At 32.0% G+C, this 21,085-nt stretch overlaps 1 protein-coding gene across 2 annotated transcripts in view; it reads left to right on the forward strand.

The window, feature by feature from the left end:
• The first annotated feature begins 887 nt into the window (after positions 1-887).
• LOC129216260 (tyrosine-protein phosphatase Lar-like) overlaps positions 888-21,085 on the forward strand; it is a 371,862-nt gene continuing 351,664 nt past the window's right edge. For both annotated transcript variants that reach the window (XM_054850461.1, XM_054850462.1), the window contains exon 1: positions 888-982. The gene's annotated coding sequence lies outside the window, so the exon portion shown is untranslated. The remainder of the gene's footprint in view (positions 983-21,085) is intronic.

The following is a 21,085-nucleotide window of genomic DNA, read 5'->3' on the forward strand; positions in this document are numbered from 1 at the left end:
AATTTCATCTTTTAAAATAATTTTAAAACTTTTTTCTTTTGTTTTTCCTTTTCTGCTTCTTTCAGTCTTTCTGTACTTCCTCTTTCTTTTTCTTACTGTTTTCCTCTTCTTCAGTTTTTTTTTTCGTTTCTTATTTTTTATTTCGTAATTACTTATTACTTTAATTGTTTTCCTTTGCTTTTTTTTATTTGATGAGTCAATGTTGTTTTCCATTCGTTTCTCCCTTCCTTTTTTTATTTTTCCTTGCCTGTTCTATAAATTTTTTTCAACTCTTCTCATCTCTGTTTAGTCCATTTAGTTTTTCCTTCTGTAAGTTTCTTTTCTCCTGTTTTACATTTGATTATTTCCTTATTTTTCGTTTTTTAATAAACATCGTTTTATTTGTTGATTCGCCTTTTTCCTTCCATATCCCGTTTTCTATTTACTTGCATTTTAGTTTTTTTTTTAAACATCAAAGAAGTCATAATGTGTTGTGCAAGATATCACTGAAACATGAATTGTGAAATGATGAAATATAAAACATTAAGAAGAAGGGACTATGGGTTGGGGAATGTGTATTTTACGTTCTATTTTCAAGAAAAAAAAAAGCTTCATATTTTTCTTTCTTTGTTACAATTTTTTGAGTGTGAATTTACTGTTTGTCCAAGATTTAAAAATGTCTTTAAATCTTACATTTTTTTCCAGGTTTTTTCCTTACCAATAAAAGGAAAATACTTTGCTCTTTATAGCTTTTGAACTGCTATTCTTCTTACTGTTTTGTGTTAATAGTTGTGTAATACTATTTTCCGTAGAAACGAACAACTGAACCCTCATAGTTGTTTCTCTTGTAAGTTTTAAATAAATTTTAAAAATGTATTCATAATATTATTTTCAATTACCTTTTTTTAGGATTTTGAAGACAAAAAATTGAATTTAGAAATTGACGTTTTATAATGGAAAAAATGTCTCCTACAAATACTACTTTGTGTCTTACTGTTTAAAGGTAAGAGTTTATAATTTGTTTTCTATTTGAATAGTATATTTTTTTTTAAATACTCCCCGCAAATCTAACTCCATGTATTATGGACTTTCTTCTGTTATAAAAGCAATGATAACGCATTTGAACAAGTAAAAAAAAAAAAGAAAAGATCTGTCTCGCTAACTGAAAATTTGTGAAAACTGGGTTTTCACTAATTTGCAGTTGGTGCAAATAACGGTCTCTGCTGCCATTAAAAGAGACCCCAAAAAAAAGTACAATCCTCGGAGCATTATGAAAAATTGACTGAAGCTGACCAGTGACTTAAAAGTTTCTTCTCTTTCCTTTTTTTTGTTTTAAAATTCTTTCAGTACTCTAAGGTGTGACTTTTTTAAGTACCTCCTTAACTACCCCCGAAAATTTTGCCACAAAAAATTTCAGTCACTTCATGTATCCTTCCCTGAAGGAGGTGCAGTCTGTTGGCGGTTAAAAAATCCTTTAAGAAAAGATCTCGGGCCGAGACGGTGCATTTGAGCGTCGAAAATGCATCCGACGAAAATGTTCTTATAAACCCGAAACAAGCGTCTACAAGCGTCGTTACAATTACTACAATTTTTATATTGTTTTTAGGATTTTAACTGACCGCTTATAGGTAAACCTTTTACCTATGACTGACAATATTTCGGACAAATGAGTCAAGAATTTCTTTTTAATCTTTGTTCGGAATTTACAAGCGGCTTTTTAACTACTTCCGATCAAAGAGCTTTTCATCCGTAGGTCCTTTGTTTTTGCACTGAAGTGTTATCCTGAAACAAGTGTCTGCAATCGTTATTTCCATTAGTGCAGTTTTAACATTGTTTTATGATTTTAACTGATCGCACATAGGTAAACACTTTATCTTTAACTGACAATTATTTAATCAAATAAGCGATTAAATTATAAGAGGAAAAAGGAATTGGAAAAAAAATGAATATAAATAAACTTGTATGAGCAATTCAACAGTTTTTTTTAAACTTTCGTCTGGAATTCAAAGGCGACTTTTTTAAGTAGCACCTCCTTAACTACTTCCGAGAATTTCGCCACAAAGTTTCAGTCATTTCCAGTATCCTTTCCTGCAGGAGGGACAGTCTGTTGGACGGATAGAAAAAAATAGAGAAAAAGGAAAGGAAAATCCTGAAGGTAAAGACCTCGGCCCAAGAAAGAGTGCGATTTTAGGGGCGAAAATGTATCCGTAATCGCCGTAACGATTCCCGAGGGCCCGACGCCAATGGGTGATGATGGCTGGCGGTTGAGTGCAGAAACGTGTTACTCCGACGACGAGAAGATAGAGAAGATGCTCTCCCATATTCGTCCGACCCCATTTCGACCCTCCGCACCCCTCCTCCTCGGAGAGAGAGAGAGAGATGGGAGTTGGCTTTGCAGAAAAGGATCATCTTCTGGTGAATGAATTGCTTCCGTTCTCGGTTGAAATTCTGTTTATGAGAAAAGAGATGAAGATTTTTAGTTGTAGTGCCGCAGATTCTTTTCGGTTGATGTTATTTAAATGGCGGCGTTTCTCATCGTGTTTTGTGGGAGTTTTATTTAATAATACGTAAACTTTTTGTTTTTTCCCGACTGCATTTTTTCGTTCCTTTTCTTTTTTTTTTTCTTTGCAGTAAAACGAACTTCCTAGGGCTGCTGTGTTTCATCTAGAACAGGAATTATCAACCACTGGTTTGCTCTGTCAACAAAAAAAAAATGACTGATCCCTGGCGGTTTTTACCTGTCTGCGTTAAAAAAATTTCCTTGTTCAAATTAAGTAATTAAAAAAAAAACTGCAATACTTTTTAAGTTAATTTAGAGATTAATTTTTATTACTTTCTGTGATTTTTCTCAAAAGTTTATTAACATACATATAATAATTCTTATAATTTACTTAATTTTTCACTTAAATATTACTGTAAGAAAATGATGACACAAATCTTGTACTTAACATGTGTAATCAGTTTTTTATAATGTAGCAAAACCTGTAAAGTTGACCACCCTTGTAAGTTGACCACCTGTCTAAATTGACCGCCATTTTCAGGCACAGAATTAGATCTGTATCATGTAATTCAACCTCCATAAGTTGACCACCTGTTTAAGTTGACCACTAAAATAGTGCACCGCAAGTGGTCAACTCACACAGGTTTCACTGTACTTAGTACAATTTTTGTAAAACAAAAGGGAAAAAAATACCAGTCTGTGAAATGTTTTCTCAATTTTTATCAGTCCGCGAATTAGACTTTGAGGAGCACCAGACTGGGTGCCCTGGGGTGATAGGTGCTGGGTGACTGAGGACGCAGACTCGTGCCCCTGCATGGGTAATGGGAAGGGCTTACCACCGGTTCTATATATGGCAATTTTATGGCTTATAGCTTAAAGTTTAGCATACCTCGCGCTTGAAGATAAGAAGGTATTGAGTAGTAGATATTTAATTCGCAACATTAAAAACGCATAAAATATTATGAATTTTAGTTTAGTTATTTAAATATACTGAATACTCTTTAATTTAATCTTTGTTTTCTTTTAACTTAGCTGTTTTCTGTCACAGTTGAGTTATTCACTTAAAAAACAAATTAAGTTCGCGTAAAAATGACATCAGCTGTTATTACAAAACTTTCCTCATTGCCTGAACTTTTAACTGTTCTATAAGATATGTTTAATGTCTATCAACCCAGTTACCATTTTATTAACCTTTTTAAACAGAATTTTAGTTTAAAATTAAGATTTTTTACTTATTTTTAAATACATATTTTCAATGTACTTTACGAACAACTTGATGCAGAAAAATAGTAAAATAGTTTAATAGCAATGTAAAACTAATATTTACGTTGATTCAGAAACTTGCAGGCGGTTTTGGGGGGAAAATACAGAAGTGATGGAAATACACGGATAATTCAGAGCTTATACAGTAAGAAAGACTGCTTCCTTTGGTCCGGAATGTTTGTTATACATAGTTACCTTGAAGTCTGAGTCATAAAAATCAGTAGAACGTCATCCATGTTGCACACTGTTAAAACTGCAGGTTTTCGCATGGCACCTTTTAGCGTAAAATGTTGTAACATCAGCGTCACTGCTTTAAGGGTGGCATCTGTCTCCCTTAGTCACCCTTAAGGGTTGCAGAGGTGGTAAAAAGGCACCCTTAAAGAATGCCGTATTTCCTTAAAAAAGCCATCGCAGCCGATAGCTTTAACAGAGCATTTTAAAGGCATATCTTTCACTTGATTCGAAAAGCAAATTCAGTTAAAGCCGCCGTCGGTTATTCAAGGTTCCAGTTAAAAGAGTTTCGGATAATCGAGGTTGTACTGTATCAGCAATGCACACGGTGTCTAAATTAATCTACCTGTTACGTACTTTCTATTTCTCAAGATTCTTTTATCTGATGCAGTGCCTTGCCTAGAGCCGCCCAAACTAGCAATATTTTGAACGATTCGCTTCCCTGGGGGGTCTGTAGAAGCTTTTGAAAAGGGCTTTTGAAATGTTTGACATGAACTTTCGCTTAAATAAATGAGAAACTCAGTTTACCTAATTTTATTACCTTCTCGTAAACGCAGCGCCATGAAATTGAGTGAACTAGCATTTCGTTTCGAGTTGGAACGTTAAATGGAAAACAAGCTGTGAAGTGAGACTGATTCTACAATCTGTGAGTGGCTGTTTAGAATTTGAAAGTACATTGAAAACGCGTGTTAATTAGCATACGTAAGTTTAAAGCCGATAGTTTTACTAGCATTAAATTTAAGTCGTTTTAAATAAAAGATCTCGTGTCTTTACTTATTTTCATATTTTTAGTTTCGTTTCAACTGACATGGATTCCAAGAAGGATAGATCATATAATTTTGTAAAATATTCCATGCTCTGATGGGAAGAAAGTGATTTACTCCGTGTAGCATTTGGATTCGTAAAAAATGACAATTTAAAAAGTAACATTATTTCTTCCTTAACATTTAAGGGAAGAAACCAGTTTAGGAGGCAGAAATTTTAGTGTTTTTCGTCGATGTTTTCAACAGATATGTAATAATCAGAATTTGTTCAAACTTGAAGGATATTTTATTCATCTTTTGAAGTACACTTTGTAATTTTTTCGAGTTATTTCTGCTAGAAATAGAAGAGTTAGAAGCTGATGCCCATGGATGGTCGCCATCAGAGCTTGTTGCTGGTGTGCATTCCTGAAGTCACAATTTTTATCTGTAATTATTACAATTTTTTTTATCATTAACAACATATTTCCTTAGAATATGGACTTAATTTTGGTTGAAGAACTAAAGCATTTCATGCGTTTGAAGTGTTTGATCACAAAATTCATTTTTGTTCCTATTTCTACCATTTTTGTTCACCTTTTTCCGCATTAAAAAGTATTTTCAATAATAATATCATCCCTGAATCAGGTTCATATAGAGTGTAATTTAATAAAGAATATTCACACAAAATTTCAGAACGATTGGCCTTTAAGATTCTGCTTATTTTTCTGTAGCATTTATGTTTCAAACACACAGCTATTTTTAGTTTATATATTTTTTGTTTTCTTTCAATGCATCTCCGCCTTCATAAATCTACGCATTGAACAGCAATTAAATTTTATTTGATTAATTTTCCAATTGAAAACTCAAACTCTGTAATTTCTTACGCAGAAATTGTGTTTTTCACCATGTTGAATATTTTATTTGTAGAGCTTTAATCATTAATTGTTTAGTTTAATAGATCAATTATTTATTTTGGCTTTACAAAAAAAAAACTTTTTTTCCTCTCTACATCAACTTTTTTTTTCCTCTACAAAATAATCCACTCCCTAAAAAAGTTCTCACCGTTAGTTCTTATTTTTATTCCAACGACATATCTAGCCTTTGAAATTAAGTGCATTAAATGTTTTGACCCTTACATAACCCAATTTTATACTTTTTTCTCCCTCCCCCCCTTTCTTCCACGCTGGCGGTGTTGTCACACACTGACCTTTGGCTAAAACTAAGTCCAATGTTTTGTTACTCGCCGCAATGGCTTCAGTCACCATGGTAACCAAGCACGGGTCAACAGTTAAGCTCGAATTGGGGCCATTATGTGACGTTGAAAGCAAACCGAGAATATGGGGAAGAATTTTAAGGATTTATTGGCTTTGCTTTTTGTTTCTATTCTCACTCTTTTCCTTTATGTCCCCTCCTTTTACTGAAAGTTTTTATCTCCTATTATACTAGATAACGTCGCTTTTGTACAGGAAATTGAATATGAAGCATGGTATTTCTTTTTACTTTTGACGTGACGCATTAACTAATAAGCATATGCTTGGAACGGCATCTCATCAAATAGAAAGATCTATAAAGGTTGACGTTTTTCATTACTTGTTTCCGCCGGTTAGTAACAATGTGTGTCTTAATGGTGTTTCTGAAATTCCAAATTGGTTTTCGAGTCAATTTATGTTTTATTTGAAATAACTTGTTCGCATTTGTACTATAATAAACTTTTGTACTATGATTTATATAATTATGCCCATAAATTAACTACTGGATAAAAATTATTACTGTCAAATATATAGTAGCATAATGTTTTTCAGCAGTCAGCAGCGCAGACTGAAAGCCAAGAGTTATTTGTAAGATAAATTTTGTAGATGTTCTACTTGAAATAACTTGTTCGCATTTGTACTATAATAAAACTTTGTACTATGATTTATATAATTATACCCGTAAATTTTCTACTGGATAAAAATTATTACTGTGAAATATCTAGTACAGAATGTTTTTCAGCAGTCAACGGCGCAGACTGAAAACCAAAAGTAATCTACAAGATAAATCGATCGTATATTAATCGTAAAATTTTAATTGACACCCAGGGATGATTCAAAATGGGATACTAATACCAATAACATTCTTCCTATGAACTACATCCCAGAAAAGGCGGCAAAAATCTTCATTAGCTGAAATTAATGATTTTCTCTTCCTTTAAAAACATAAAATTTTTCCTCCCCCCCCCCAAAAAAAAAAATATTGTGCAGACGTAGTCAAAAATCTGCCATCTGCAACGTCGTTCTGCTTCTGCGACCCGGGGTGAAATATGTAAAATAATTGACAGGTAGAAAATTCTTTAAAAATTTCATTTAACAGCCCGCAGATTATTTTTTCCCCGCTACATCGTTGGGAGCGTAAAACGACTTTAGTATACAACATGAGTATCATTATGCCAATCTCGCTACATCTGCATCAGTCACAAACTACTTTGTTATTTACGTGCCAATAATAACACCATTTTACACCAATAGCAACAGCTTTCTTGTGCATATGTATGCCATGAACAAATCATGGTACTTTGGGTGAAAATATTATTCAATAATGAATATAGTGCCATCCAACCAGACTTCCTGAGTGTGTGAAAATAAGATTAGGATTTCGTGCCTATTCAGCACATGCCTATTAAGTATGTTTTGATTTTAAAAGTTAAAAACAATTTGTCAAGTGCATACTGCTCAGTATGAATGGAACAAAATGAAATGGTTCATTTCATGCACTTATTAATTCATCGAATACTTCACTCATTTATTAATTCATTGACTTATTTTCATATACATTCAACATATTATCTCATTTATTTTTTGTCTTTCAGTAATTAATTTATGTATTTATGCGTATATTGTTTATTATTTATTGATTTATTCATTCATTCATTTATTTATTTAGAAAAAATATTTTTCATTAATTTAAACTACAAATTTCCAACCAAAAATTGAAAAAAAAAAAAAAAACTTTAAATGCAAGTTTCACTGTTAAATACATTGTTTTTTCTTTACGTATTGTAATTTTTAAAACAAACTTCCAATTTGTTCCATTTGAAAAAGACAAGATACCTTAATTATTTTCCACTGCCCCATATTCCCGTATTTTTTTTTAAATTATTTTCGAACTGTAGTATTACTTAACAGATACAGTCTCTATTAGCTAAAAAGCAGTTGGTGACAGCACAACCAGTAAGGAAAAAGCAAAAATACAAATGCATAGAACAGAATCGTACTTAAATGCCTCCGAAAAAATCCGATGCCTAAAAATAATTCTGGAAGTGAAATCGCGTGGAAGAGAAGCATTAATCATAGAAAACAATGAAAAAATCGATTTGACGGAAACAACGAACAATGGTTAAGTATGACCGCAGTGAAATTTTAATAGTTGCAGCAAAGCAATTATAAATACACTGTCCACTAAATAAACCGAATCAATCTTTAATCAGAAATCTTTTTTCTCTCGGGCTGTATTAGATTCGTATGACATTCAAAGGTTTCGTTAGCATAGAGCTACCGGTCGACCGCGGTCGGTTGATCACATGACAGCTAATGACGTAAGTGGTTATTGACCATTTGTACACCAACCGATGCTCCATTGAACTCATTTAGTTCATTACGCGGTTACTTGCGCAGACGTGCATGTGAAAAATACTTATTATAGGGCGAAAACGTGACGTGGTTCAATCGACCAATCAATTAGCTTAAATTGCGGTCGACCGGTGGATCTACCGATGAAACTATTTGAACGACTTTCGGAAACAACCAGTTAACCGGTAGCTCTGTTATATCCTCCTGGTTAGACACCGGTTAATCAATGATCGACTGGTAGCGCTATGCGAACGTAACCAAAAAGACACTCAAATTTTAGCATTTTGTTCTGAAAAATGACTTTGGAGCAACCTTTAAACAAATCCGAAGTCTATGAGCTGTTCCTCAGGATCAGTAATCTTTTCAGTTGACTCGGTCTCTTCAGAAACCATTTAGGCTTTGGGGAGCTTCGTGATTACTCTGTTTCTATGTATTTCAAAGCAATCTTAACTGAAACAAAAAATTCTTTGAAGTTTTAAGCTAAATATTTTATTATAATTATTGCAAATTTCAGCAGAAATGTATATTTTGGCTATATTAAGAGAAGAACTTTTCTGGTTTAGTTTTAAATTATAGGTCTCGTTTTTCTTAGTTTTACTAATCCAACTTTTTTAGAAAAGTTGTTCATCGCATAATTATGCCTGTACTAGTCTCGCCACACCAAAATTTTCTTTAATTGTGATAAAAATAATTTTTGTTTGGCCAATTTTTTTTTGCTGAAGCCTAAGATTAAAATATTTGTTTGACTACATATATCTTATACAATTGAAAACTGAGCGTATGTATCTATGAATGTACCTATGTATGTATCTATCTAGGTATGTATGTCCAAGTTACTTCTCCCGAACGTTAGTGAACTGACCATCGAACCAGGTATCGATAGATTCGTAATTTACCCGTCTTTATGCTTGGCCATTTAATTTAATGCTCCGTTAATAATTAGCGGAGATATTAATTAAAAACTATTAATTATGACACTTAGATTTCGACATAAAATCCCTATTTTTCGAAGGCTTTCCTCCGTTCAAATTATTCTTTAGTGCTTCATCTCAACTTTACGTAACAATGCTTTTATTAAAATTTGTAGTATGTAGAAAATCATTGAGAAGAAATATCTGTTGCCATTTTGTTTTCGAATATGAACAAATAAAATTCTGGTTTTTGTTTTGAGGCTTTTCCTGTAATCAGGCGGTTTAAAATGTTTCCTTTTTGGTTATTTTTCTGCAATCTGCCGCAGAATTTTACTAGTTTTTTTTTTTTTTTTCCAACCCTGATAGTTGAACACGCGTCACTTGACATAACTTTTATTTTAGAGGTAGACCGTGCAAAGCCGGGCAGCGCAGCTAGTATATATATATATATAATTACACAAAGGAGAGTGAAAGTCGATGCGTCCTTCACCAAGTAATAAAACGACCACCAGGATAATTTGTAATTATCCAATAACGTGATGACAAAGGTTTGTAGCTTTAAGTTAGAAAATCACAATTTCCTGCACAGTAATTCTGTAAAATAAAGCAGTGAATTATTTAAGACATTGACTAATTATTTGATTTATCTAGTGTGGAATGCTAAAGCTGAAAAGGTATTGTTTTAAAATCGGATTTCGAGTTCCTTTTGTTCGCTTTAAGAAAACAACGAAAGTGGTGTAGTGCTACTATTTTCTCCGTCTTTCTATTTAAATGAGAGTTATCTAGCTTCAGAATACGTATTATGTGACTCATATTGAGACAAGGTTGGTCAAACTGAACGTGTTTATTTTGAAATAGGACTTGAAACATTATGTTTACTCTTACGATTGCAAAAGCGGCTTGTTTGGTCATTGTTACAATTTGTGTTATACCATAAATCTTCGTAAGATTCTTATTTTAATTTAACCTTAAAGATTTTCCGGTTTCGTAAGTTTATTCTTAATTTAGATAAGTCTTTAAAATAATTAATATGTAAGCTACTTTGATCAAAGAATGAGCATTTTATTAACTAATCAGTTTTTTTGTTCATTTTTACAGAGTTTTCAAAGGGGTTTTCCTTAGATTTACTGGCAACATTGACTTCTTTCTGTAAATTTCCAAAAAGAGAAGATACATAGTTTATGCAATAAAAAATTGAAAAAGTGAAAAATTTAGGTAAACCAGAAAAAATGATAACAAAAGAGGGATAATTAGCAAAATGCATAGAATAAAAGATGGAATTTAAATAAGGTACAGAATACGAAGAAGCCTTGGTGAAACTTTGGTTAAAACAAAAATCCTACAGATTCATTGATTAAAAATAACTGGAATGACATTCCAGTTTTTATTTAACCCACCAAAAACCTGAAGAACCATATAAGATATCCCAGTATTTTTTAAAAATAATTACATGGATCCAGAAAACTGTTTTTACTCTCACGTAACAAATGCTCGTTTTTTCGTGATAATATGAATGTCTGAGACTGTAATTGAAGCAGTGGGAAGTAAAGGGATATTGATAATATATTTTTCAAGTTTTGTTTTAACAAAATCTCGTTCGAAGTTCGAAACATAGGTAGGCCGTTATTCAAAGATTTTTCTAAATTTTACTATATAGCAACACTTGCCATTGAAGGGTATTTCTAAATCATACTGTATGGGGCAACTAGTACCATTTCTTGCCTTAAAACAGAGAGGAGTTTCTTTTGCCGTTTGTACCACACTAATCTCCGGATTATCTGCGAACTTCTCACTTAGAAAAAAAAAAAACACGGCGATTATTAACTGATAGTAGAAATATTCACACATTTGAACTTAATAAGTGCAAAATCAAGCTTTAAACACTCCTTATTTCTTTTTTTTCTCCTCAATACCAATGACATCAAACCTTCAAAGGGCTCCGAAATCTGACATGTTGAGACCTGATTTTTATATTTACACTACTTGTTGCTTTAGATCTACACTACTTGCTGCTTTAGATCTACACTACTTGCTGCTTTAGATCTACACTACTTGCTGCTTTAGATCTACACTACTTGCTGCTTTAGATCTACACTACTTGCTGCTTTAGATTTACACTACTAGCTGCTTTAGTTCTACATTACTTTCTGCTTTTTAAATCTATTGTACTTACTGAAATCGACACTACTTACGCGCGTAAACGAGTGACCAGACTAGTCTTGAAAAAACCCTCATCATCTCCCCTGTCTTTTTGAATGAACCTAGTTTGATCTGTTGCAGTTAATCTGCTTGCACGCTTCGCTCGCATATGTGTATAATCTGTTTGCAAGAATGAGCGATCCTCTTTCAGCTTTTACGCGCATGTTTTGCTTACACTTATCGTTTTAAGTGTAGTTTAAATGTATGCGAATGTTAGTGATCAAAAAAGCCACTGCAAACACTAGCAATAGTTTTTAATACCGCAACTATTTTCACTGTATTATGTGCAATTAAATAATTTGTGAAAAAAAGATAAACTATTTATCGTGTTATCCTCAATTTTTGTTATCCGCTGTACCTGTGCCCTCCAATCACGTGGATAATCGAGAGTGTACTGTAGTTTCCTACAAATTTTCAAGTTTGGCATTTCCTTCTTGGTGCTTCACTTGGGTTTAGCTTTCATTTACTGTTTATACCACTTTAACTCGTAAAAATGTGTCCAGTGGTTGTTGAAAATTACGCATTGTAGTAAAATCCTTTAACGAATAACTTTTTCTATGTTTCTACGTATATTCTAATCATTAGATTTTAGTAACGAATTTACCTAATTTTTCCATTACCGATGACCATTTCGAAGCTTAAAACTTAAAATGGAGTGTAACTCGGGTTTAGAGCAAGTTCCACATAAAATATCTTTATTTCACTGCTCCTGATTAAGATACTTCAACAATAACTGACTTTTTAGCTATTATAATCCTCAAGTTTCCGAAATAAACTTTTCTGTAACTGTTTATAGCTTCGGGATTGATAAGAATCAGCCCGGAGAATGAATGCACAAGACTAAACTGCCGTTTTGCGTGTCTTAGGGATACTAAATTGTATAATTCTTGTTCCTCTCTACTAAGGTCACCTCCATAATCGATATAGCGAAACGGTACAGAAAAGGAAAAAAAAATCGAAAAATGACTACTGATATCGCAATTTCGTGCCTAGTTCCCTTTTAACTGCCGAGCTTTCTTTACGTGTGGGTTATTTTCTGTTCCCTTATAATAGGTAAAAATTATTTCGTAACAAACGAACGAGGAGAAAATGGGTTTTCTGGCGTCACCTCACGCAACGACGTGTACAATTCGTAAAGCTTCTGCTGTAACTTTTGTGGAAAAGTGTTAATGCTGATTACTCTAAAATGACTGGTCTCTCGTTTAACACATTTTACGTATATGGTCAGGATATTGGAGATTTAACGATGTTTGACGGAACTGATGTGTATAATTTCGAATATGTATGTATAACCTGAAAGTAAAACATAGTGAGGTTGATTTCGTAGTTGTACTTTTATTTGTTTTTTTTTTTGATATATTTGTATCGAAATGCTATGCACTAAAAATTTCATTTTTAAAGTTTTTATCTCTGAAGTGTCTATTCTCTGAATAAAGACACATATTTTCAGAGTTTTTCTAAATAAAATGGTAAACAGCAAAATATTTTCGTAAACATAAACTTTTATATATGTACCAAAATTCATAGCTGCTAGTCTTAAAACTACAAAAAACAATTAGTGTTCAGAGAAAAGGCATTAACTTTGCTTGCATACCTCTAATGTATCACAGATATACTACGAACTACTGACTTATCACACATAAATCGTACGATTAAAGTTCTACTTCTAATGTACTGACATATCGTTAGTGAACTTCTAGTACGCTGACATATCATTTCTGCACCATTAAAATAGCGCTGTTAAAATTTACACCGCTAATACATTGGCGCGCTCTCATTGAGTCACGTATGCAGCGAAAATATCTTCAACGAATAACCTGACATTACATCAATCGATGTTGATAATTAAACAAGCGATCTTTCATGTCTTTTATTTGCACGTAGTGACATCCTAAAATACAGGAAAAACAATTAAATGGATTTGGAATTTTAAGGATCTATTAAGACTAGGATCGTATAAAAAAAATAACTCAAACTGTTTATAAATCGCAATCAGTTGGAAATTTATTTCCTTTAAATAAGTTGGTAGCCTGAAAGGACACGAATTTAATATTTTTTACTTGTAAAATTTAGTTGAAAGTTCCTTTTTTATTTAATGGTTGTTTTAAAAAATCCGGTTTGATTGTTTTATTTTGAGAACTACATATTTCAGTTTTTTAGAGATCCAAATCTCCCCCCCCCCTTTTCCTCTAAAAAAAAGTTTAGATTTTATGAGGCAAAGACAAATGTGTTACAGTAAAGTTATATATATATATATATATATATATATATATATATATATATATATATATATATATATATATATATATATATATATATATATATATATATATATATATATAAAATCAGTTGCATCGGATAGTATCGTCATTTTTCGTGTCGGCAACACTTCTGAAAATTCAGCACATGGTTTATTTGATCAAAATAAATTACATTTATTGTTATAAATTCTGTAGGAAACATTACTTATTTGATAAAATTTTAAAAAATTCCTCAAAACTAACACATTTGTTAAGTAACGCAACAAAAAAAGTTTTTGGGATGGTTGTTTCAAAATATTGAATCAAAGATAAAGTATAATGGATGAAATAAAAAAGTAATTTATATTCTGAACATGTGTAATAAAAGTTTTAATTTACCAGTCCATTAGTTTACATAAAATTTCCAGCGTAAATTTTAAAAATCTTCCTTTCATTTTGCAAAGTCTTAATCTGTTTTATATCAGTAAATTAGATACACTTTGTTATGTAACAAAATATACAAGACGGGCAATATATAACACTGCCGCTAAAGTCATCATAAGAGGAAACTCATCGTGAAAAAATAAAAGTTTCCTGGCAACGAAAATTATACAAATGATGTCTTCTTTATCATCGAGTTAAAGCATAATCTAGCACGCAACTAATTGCTCAACGAACACTCATCTATGCAAGTTTGTTATCTTCCTCACATCCTTTACCGTCAGAAGGTTGCCAAGATATGCCAGTCTGTATATATATCTTAATACTTATAGTTAGCGATCAATTAAGTTTGCTTCTCTTTGATTCTGTTATTCATTTTTGCTTTTGAGATAAGATTTTTGGTGCAGTTAGGGTCTGGATCATTAATCATAATGATGCATTTATAGAATGTTTGTATTTCATAGGTCTAGGGCTCGGAAATTGCTGTTTTGGTTTTAAAAAAAAAATGTTTTAAATTAATGTTTAATGTACGACGCGTCACATTAGGTATAATATTTCGTTGCCAGATTTGTTCGTCTATAGTGCAACTAAGCGCAATAGCAATTAATGCTAAAAATTGTGATTAACGAGCGACATTAATGCATTTATTCAAATAAATGTGAAGAGTAAGTTCTTTGATTGCATGATCGAAATTTTTATGCTCCATTCATTTTTTGCAACCAGTGTTCTGAAACAGAACGACAAGCTATTTTTTCCTGTACGTAGTTATAAAATAATGTAACAAGAAAAAAATGTATCGATATAATGATAATCTATTTTTTTTTAAGTACTAAGGGGCTCCGCCCCCTGCTCGTTGGCGCTCACCAAACCCCGAAGATTGCTTCGCAAAGATTTAAACCGTCAATTAGAAAGAATTAGATTCAAAAACGCTTTACGAGTTCCGTTTGGAACAAAAAGGACCCATTTCCCGGGCTTTACACGAACTTGTACTAACATGCAGAGCTATAGGTGTTAAGGAGCTCCTGAGCGTTGCAAAGCGGCGGTTTTGTACGCTTAAAAAGTCACTTTCAAATTCGTGGTCTCTACTAATGCATTTTGCTCTTTAGCTAAGGGCTTGATTTGAGTTGAACCTAAGATTTTCCGTTAAAATGGAAACACTTATGTATGCTATTCTAATTATTTGAGAAAGTTGGAACAAGCTTTATTTGATGCAGAAAAAATATCTCTTTCGAACGACATATAATGCTAAGGGGTGTGGGATATATTTCATCCCTTTAATAGACAATTTGCGTGAAATTTTAGCGTAAAAATTAATTATAAAAGAAACTGATTCGAAAGTTAACATAAAAAAAACCCGGTGCAAAACCCAAGGGTTCGAAATAATTTTTACGAAATTTCGACGTTGTAGGTGCTATGGGGTCTTCTAACGCAGACTTTCTTGCACAATTTTTTTGACGTTCCTTTTTTTTTTTAATATATAGAAAAGGACTTTGTTTAAACTGCTAACAAACCTAATTGATACTAAAATTTATACTGAGATTTTGAGTCAGATGATGAATGTGTAGAACTGAACCATAAATGAGCGATATATTACGCCATAAACCATAGTGTGGCCCTATTTGGATCACTTACTTTTTAAAATACTGCATTAATATGTAATACTTGTAAAGAATTTTAAAAGTAGCAAAACTATTTTTGCAAAATCAGCATTAGGAAAGGTCATATTACGTCGCCACCTTATGATGTGTGTATAACGTTTAAAACAGGGTTAACGTTTACCTCCAAAGAAGCCGCAAAACGAATTATGTAAAAAGAAATAGATTAAAAACGAGCTGATGTGTGCATCACATGACTTCCTTTTACGCCAATTTAATGATAATAGCGCCTTAGAGTACACAGGGAACACCAAATATTTTCACCCCAGTTTCTTGCGAATCGAAGCAAAAAAACGTTTTACTAAGATTCCCCCCCCCCCCCCATAATTGGCAATTTTAATGTGATTTAGTGGTTAACTCTTTAAATATCACCAACATTTGCCAAATGAAAACCATATTTAAAAATTTAAAAAAAAAGAAAAAGAAAGAAAAATCGCCAAATTTTTCGCCAAGTTGACGACAAAACTTGGCGGCAAAAAGCTTGGCGATATATCGCTAGGTGTTTGCCAAATTATAACACTACTTGAGTTAGCATTGAAATTAATAATGGTTTCCCTCTAAAAAGGCGTAAAAGACCCCCTTAGGAACTTCCGAATGCAACCAAAAGGAGAGGTGCACAACTAGACCCCACCAGGAGTCTACGTACCAAATTACAACTTTCTAGGACATACCGTTTTTGAGTTATGCGAGATACATTCGCACATATGTTCATACATGTGGACGTCAGTAGAAAATTCGTTGTAATTAACTTGGGGGTCGTCAAAATGGATATTTCTGGTGTTCGTACGTTCCTAGGCATATATCCACGTGTGATCGAGTCGAAAAAAAAACCTCAACATTTATTTGGGGATGAGAAAAATGGAAATTAAGGCCGATTTTTGAAGGATTTTTTTTTTCGCGAATACAATACTTCCTTTTTTGTAAAGGGAAGTAAAAAAGCCTCTTTTTACTTTCAAGCTTTCACCCAGAAGCTCAAATATTTAAGCATATGCAAAAAAATGTAATAAAAATTTTATAATTTTCTGAAAAGAATTTTTAATGTACATGAGTTAAAAAATGAAGTGTTTTTTTTCCTGGAGTTTACCGGTCAAATATATTGAAGGAAAAAACCGCTCAGTTACATAACATCATAAATTACTAAAACATAAACAATACTTTATTTTTAAATTAAAAAAAATGGCTACTTTTTAAAATGAAGGCAAAAAATCTATCTAGATTGATTCATGAAGTCTAAAACATTTTTTCTTGTATCATGTCATTAGATTCCTGCAATGTAATTTTTTTCCATGCGACTTATTTTATACGTTGTATTACAACTATTGATCATGATTCATTTTATAACTCCTTCATGTTAACGCATGTTTTATTTCTTTTATTCATTTTGATGTAACGTAAAGATTCAGCAGATATTACTATTTAGTTAAGATTGATTACATGGTGACATCGAATTTTCTTCAAGACTATGTATGAGCCCAAGTTCCTAAAGTTTCAGTTGTTGGTAGATTTAGTTTCTGGTAAAACTCTAATACAACTTTACAAAAACTAAATGTATTGATTATACTCATTTTACTCATATATTTTTTTTCACTATTTAATTATTATGTGAAAAAGTTAGAACGTTTTGAATCCTGGCGATTATATTCCATCCATAATATAATGCAAGAGTTTATAATTAAAATCTTACATTTAATTACTAATTTCACTATTATAGTCGTTATTCTTTGAAGCTCCTATTGCTTGTCCCTTGAAAATATAACATCAAACGATTTCGCTATAATGTATTGTAAATCTATTTATCTGATAATTAGGAAAAGAGTAAATTAGCGTTAAAGGTTGAAAAAATGACATTGTCAGACATAAAATTTGGGATGAAAAAGGTTCATAAATTATTAAGTAAAGAGGAATTATTCTTTCGTATCGAGAAACAGATATATGATGAAAATATTAACATTTTCTCATAGTTCCTTTTCTGCGATCTGATGATTTCTTTTTTTTGGAAATGAAACATATGAGGCATTGAGAAGCAAAGGGATGTAAGTGGACATTTTCAAGTTTTGAGTAAAACGCGTTTAAAGATAACATTCTAGGTGGGTTTTCATTGAATGTTTTTTTCTAAATCATGTACATCAAGAACCACCAGGGCTACTAGTACCATCCTTGCCCGAAGACAGAGGATGGGTTCACCTACCATTTGTACTGTTATCCCCAAACTTTTAATTTTGCCACCTCCATCCCTTTGCTTCTCACTGCCTTATATGATGGTGATTTTTCATTACAGGTTTTGTATTGTTCAATTGTTTCTATTGAATTACATTATGAAAAACAGTAAAGTTCTTAAATATATATATATATATATATATATATATATATATATATATATATATATATATATATATATATATATATAGTGGATTTCGAGGAAAATTTGATGATAAAAAATTACTTCAAATTTGAATGGATTAATCTGAAAAATATCTTGTCGTCTTGATGTTTAAAAAAGACAGTTCATCCGTCCTGACTTATATACATCTATATATATAAAAATGGAGTTTGGTAAATTTGTTCCCTAAGATCTCAGAAACTTCCCGGCAGATTTGGCTGAAACTTTCACCGTTTGTTCAGTTTGGTACTGGGAAGGTTTATAGACCAGTTCGAAAAAAAACCGATTGATAGTTCGCTTTTTATTCCGATTTTAGTCCCAATTTTCGCATAAATGTCCCAATATCGGGGTGGAAAAAAACGTGCACATATTAACATTATGTGTCCATCGAAAGTGCCAATTTTTCTGCTGAAGATAGCATCTGTTCGAAGTTTCTAAGTTGTATAAAAAACGAGTTATGAGCTTTTTTGTTCCCTTTCCGAAGGCTTTCATCAACCCAAGTCATTATTTAGTGTGTCATCTCAACTCCCACGAATTGTTGTATTGTTGAATATTTTTGCGTTTCGTATGACTTTTTGAGGCTTTTCTCAAGTCAAATCTTAAAGTAACGTTTTCCCACAAGATTGGCTAAAAATAAATGGATTTGGCTGATCATTTTACTTTTAAACGGAACTTATATAATTAATGGTTTATTATTATTATTTATGCTGATTGGACACTTGCTCACTATATTCAACCAACCAGCAGAAATATCGCCAGAATTTTTTTAGAAAGATTTTAGCAGCTGATGCATTTGGCAGTTTTTTCCACTGTCGCTGTTTTTGAGCCCGAAGACTACGTAATAATGTTTCTCAGTTTCACCATATAAACAAAATATCGCCAATCAAAGATACTTAAAAAAAAATACTGTGTAAAAATAATTCAACAACTAAATTAGGCAAATCCATAAACCGCACAAAAACTTCCATTAATTTTTCTTTTTGCACGATTTCAAACAATCGGCAAATTTTACTACTTATTTTGGAAACATTTTGGATGAAACCGTTTAGCGCCATTTTATTTTGACCAAAAGTATCACAGCATTTGGCGACAATATTTCTATAGTAAAAATTAGTAAGACGAGGGAGTGTTATGGAAGGTGTCCCAAAATGATTCTCGCGAATTTGGTAACATTTTAAGCCGCACTAAGTGCATACAATAATTAAATTTCCCAAAAAAAAAAAATAAAAAAAATAAAGCAAGTGTAAGGGGAATACGGAAGGCTGCATTTTTTAAAATAGTTCGTACATCAATAGCCATACAGAGAAGGTTTTAGATGTAAAAAAAAAGTACTAACAGATAAATGTTTTTAAACATGTAAAATTTAATTTCATGTTTCGGAAATTTTTCAAATTTGTATACGCTTAAATGTCGTGCTTTCGTTTCTAAATGAATACTATTTTGTTCTTTATACTTATTGCTATTTTAGTTTTATGAGTTAGGAAGAAGCTCGATTTTTAATCAGGTCAAAAAGGTTTGTTTTGAATTCTTTCGCTTAAAACAGAAAACAAGGGCAAGTAACGATTGTTTCTCATAACTATTACTGACCCGGGCAACGCCGGGTATTTTTGCTAGTTTTATATAAAAGGTTTCAAATTCCGGAGGTTTCCTGAAATACTATGTTTTGCTCAGTAAAGTTAGTTTAAAGAACTGCAACTTAATCTTTAAAAACGTACTGTATATTTCTTTGTGACACTATTATAAAGAAGAATGAGTCTTAAATGCTTGATAAAAGGCTATAATAATGCTATTATTGGTGGATGAAAAGCAGAAAACACTTAAGATATTCGAAAGGGATTTTTGAAAAGTGTAATAAATGTTAGATGATGTTGTAAAAAAGAAGTAAAAAACAGAAGATATAGAAAATGTGTAGGAATGTCTGTGAAATGTGAATGTAATTTTCGAGAGGTAACGAAATAAAGAAAAATCACAAGTGGGAAAATGTAACGTAATATGTGGGGAATATGAAAGAAATTTCAGGAAAGACATGAAAAAGAATTTAAAGAAATGTCTCGAAAATATTGAAATTATGGACAAACATAATTTTTTAGTTTGCGATAATGAAAAAAAAAAAAAAATAAACCTATTGGATACGTTAGAGAAAAGTTGAATAAATCATTATTACTGTTAAATAGTTGGTAGACTGTAAATTATAAAAACAGGCACGTGAATTTCAAACAATTCTATATGTATTGGTAAATGAATCTAAAACATTGCTGCATCGTAATCCACCTCATAAAAATCCAATTCCTCATGATAATGAAGTGTGCGAATATGGCACGGAATGATAGAAGAGCCCAGCAAAAATAATTTCAATATAAGTGTCACAAAACTAGCCATGGGAATTGACAGAGCTTTATAAAAATACCTTTACTAATAAAACTAATTAAACTTCACTTTTTATGTTAAAAACACCACTAGCCATTGCTCTGTTCTTAGTGGAGACCGTTAATTTAAATGCTAACTGCAGAAACATCAAAAATAGACAGTAATTTGACAATGTCTATCAATCACTAAATATTTTTTGTCACCAATTGTTTGTTACCAACTTGGCGATCTGTTGCCAAGTTTTAGCAAGTTTCTCGCCGAATATTACCAAACTGACGCTAGATTTGGCATGTCATTTTTTAGCGCCATACCCATATCGCTAAAAAGGGTGAAATAATTGTGCAAAAACAAACACTTTGTACTGGAGTAATGTGAAAATAACAATTTATACAAAATTTAAGATTAGCAAGACATCAATTTGTCCGAAAAAATAAGTAATGAGACATTTCAACCATATGAATTTTGTAACATTTTTTAAACGAAACTTTACTTCAAATAAGGGACTCGTTCAGTAAAACTCTCCAACAAAATTCTTAATTAAAATGTGTCAGCTCGTCATGATATTCTTAAA

The sequence above is a fragment of the Uloborus diversus genome, chromosome 2, assembly GCF_026930045.1.
Source record: "Uloborus diversus isolate 005 chromosome 2, Udiv.v.3.1, whole genome shotgun sequence".
Lineage (NCBI taxonomy): Eukaryota > Metazoa > Arthropoda > Arachnida > Araneae > Uloboridae > Uloborus > Uloborus diversus.